Below are 3,632 nucleotides of genomic sequence, written 5' to 3' on the forward strand. Positions count from 1 at the left end.
TAACTCCAACAACAAACTGTCCTCTAAGAGGTTTTTGTGCGCGGACATTGACACCAATACTAAATATAAATACAGAATATATTAGAAGTAAAACAACTCACGTCCGTGCAACATTTTTGTTAACAAACAACTAAACATTATAGATGTTGTCAGGTTTCCTTAGATCAAAGCTTCTAAGTACCACCTGTTTTCTGAGTCGTGCTGTTAAGGTTGTGTGTGTGTTGTGTGTGTGTGTGGTTTGTTGTGTGTGTGTGTGTGGTGTGTGTGTGGTGGTACACCCAGGAGTGCAGGACAGTTAGGAATTGCTTAAAGCTTTCTCTTACCTTCGTACAAAAAGTGATCTTTAGCAATCAGGAAAGCACGCTGAACTGCAGTGGTATCCGCACGAAGTACGAGACACATCCGAAATGCTCCTGCTGTTATTTTTGCTAATATTTATAACCAGGAACCCCCTTTTGACCTGAAAAATCTCCCTCATGTCAATTGGTTTTCAACTCTCTCATTATACTGCTATTATGAACGTTGAACTGGGGACAAACTCACAGCATCCAGCCGTTGTAACCACACACTGATTGCCCCCTGCATGCCTTATTAATGCCACAGACACGAATTTGTGCTTCCTCTGCGACCACTTCACTGTGCCCCCACAATTGAGCTCTTGCTGGCAGCGCTCTCGCCCTGTGCCGCCGCAATTACAGAACAGCACTGTTGTGGCCGTACAGCCTTACAAACCTCCCGCGATGGCCCACAAGTGACGCGCTTGCATACCAGCGTAGGCCAGGATGAGGAGGCACAACCTGGAAAACTGCAGCAGCAGCTTGGTCGAGGGGAGGAAGTTTGAAGGTGCACCGAGACGGAGGAGGGAAACCAAAAGGATAGGAAAAACTAGTGAAAAACAAAACCACCCCACTAAAAAATGATATAAAGTTGATCATTTAAGCAAAAAGCAACACTTACAAGACTGCGACATGAAGAGGCGTGGTAGTGTAGTCTCAGGACTCTTGTTCCAGCCGATTCTGAATGCCGCCCGTTTCACCTGACAAACACAACCAGCTATTCATGACAAATACCTGAATGTTAAAGTTAACCCTGACACACTGAGGCTAACATGACTGAGTTGCAGGCATATTTCTTTGTTATAGCGGACTATTTTATGTAACGTTATTCCATCTCAAATATAAACAATCACAAGTTTTAATAACCAAAAAAAAAACATGAGAAGTTGTGGATTCAATTAAACATTGCCGGGTAGGCTGTGCGACTGACAAAAATCTCCATACCTATCTAAGACATTTCATCACTTGATTGGATACGATGTAATGACAAAAAAGGGCTTTTTATGTAACTCTGTGAATTCTTGGTGAATATGATGACAGAACAAACCATAACTAGGGGCAGGGCTACTACACTGCACTGTTGTACATCAGTATAAAAAAGAAAAGAATCTGTTGGCTTAAATCACACCATATCACAACAGCTTCCTTATGTTTAACATGCACTCAGCTGCATTTTAAAAACATATCTACAGCATGCCAAGACAACGCAACACCGGATGAGTACAGAGAGGTACTATGACGGTAGCCACCTCTACTGTGGAGTATATTTCACCATAGTGACTTAACTGTACTAGCACCCTGTTCCGAGCAGGTTGTGTTTCAGATTACGGACATCAACAAGTATGAAATCCCCACTCTAGTAACCAATCAGTTCTCTTGGCAAATGAATGTACAAACAATACCTGAAAGATCACCCTTTTGACTGCTAGTGCCATGGATAGATGGGAGGTCATTTTCCATTGGTGAGCATCATAGCTAATCATTTTAGATTCTTACAATTTCAACTTCCTTCTTTGACTTCTCCCATTTGTCTGCCAGACACCAATTTTCCACACATTGATTCCTCTTAAACATTAATCTCGTTTTTTTTTTGTCTGCAACCGCTGTCCCTCTGCATGTCTCGTCCATGAACAAGCATTAATCTTCTCTGAGACAATTCCTCTCTGGTCCTCTGTATCCCTGCTCATCATTCGCTCATGCTTTCCAGTTCTATCTCCACGCCCATTTTTTGTATTTATCTTGTATTTCTCCCAGCCTGGTAACACATCAACAGAGCCTTCAGCAAAAGAACTTTGTTCTAATATTCAACTTTATAAACACGTTTTAACCTTTTTCCTGTTTATAGTTTTATCTTCTTTGTAAAGTCAGCTGTTCTGCGCTCGTAGTGCTGGTCAGATGCCCCGAAGCCACCCCTTTAATGGTAAACGGCTCAGTAGCTAAAATGGGAAACCCCTGGTTTACCTTTGAGTGACACTCAGGCTCATGTGATCCACTTATCTGATTGACCAATGTTGGGATAGTTAATCAGACCTAAGCGACAGATTTCTCTCGTATGATGACACAACTGAAATTTAACTCCTAAATGTGCCTCCAACAGCCATGATGATGACGTCAGAGCTTTGTACTTGATGTGTGGTGATTCGGGGACAGTGTCTGTGTGGTGCAGCCTGGCACGACCAGACCAGCCTGCACCACACGACACTTCAAGAGAATGCATTGTTATGCAAACTTCTACAAATTGACGGGGGAAATGGAGCAGTTGTTGCCTCATTTGAAACTGCAGGAACACAAAAGGTCACAGGCAGGTTCACTGCTCTGGTGCCTTCCATAAATAAAACAACGGTGAACGTAGCATAGATCCAGTGTTTGGCACACTCCAAGACTCACAATCTGGACCCAGCACGCTTAAAGTTCTAAGTCCACAAAGCAAAGAACAAAAGGGAAGTAGTTTTAGCCACTAATGTCAGTACGGTTCCTGAGTCAAAACTCAATCAACTTGAAGCAGAACAATTCCACTGTTCTGCATTAGTTCGTTTGTTTTTGTCACACAGCAATTCATTTACTACAGACATGTAAGCAGTTTTTAAGCTAAAATTGCATCGATTCGTAAGTTGACTTATTCAAGGAATGGAATTTGTTTTGGTTGTTTTAAAACAGGTGGTCACATTAAGCAAGGACTGCTAGGAGTCGTTTGAGACACAGCAGCTTGAGCCACTGATCATTCATGCGAAGACCATCCTCCCACGACAGAATTAAAACACATACATCCAACACAGCCTGGTGCCAATACCCCCGCTCAATGACACTGCTGTATCACTGGGCTTTTACTTATACGACCATCACTGAAGGCAGGAATCTCTTGAACACACCGAAAGTGACCCTTTTACACGCGCACCTGATGCTGCCCTTCAGGCCCATTAAAACTCTGAAGGACTTAAGAACATCAGAACCTGTGATGTTTCTCTGTAATGAAGCTGTTTTAGTGAAGGAACTGTGCAAAGGTCACAGAGCGATGCGAAATCTCTGCTTAAACATGAATCTCGAACTTTGTGATGCTTCAGGAAGGGAAAACTGCTTAGTTGCTCTCAGATTAGGTTTCTTATTTTCTGCCATCGATTTGAGTGAGATTCTGGAATGAACGCCAGGAGAAAAGACTTGTTCTATAAGTTTTGCTTTATAGTCAAACCTCTCCAGTTTTCATCCCACAATAAAACATCAACACAATATTGACGTCCATTCATTAAACCCAGTTTTTCCATCATCTCTTTGATGATTTGACAAAAATCCAAAACACAA

Source organism: Simochromis diagramma, unplaced genomic scaffold (genome assembly GCF_900408965.1).
Source record: "Simochromis diagramma unplaced genomic scaffold, fSimDia1.1 OVJJ01000355.1, whole genome shotgun sequence".
Taxonomy (NCBI): Eukaryota; Metazoa; Chordata; class Actinopteri; order Cichliformes; family Cichlidae; genus Simochromis; species Simochromis diagramma.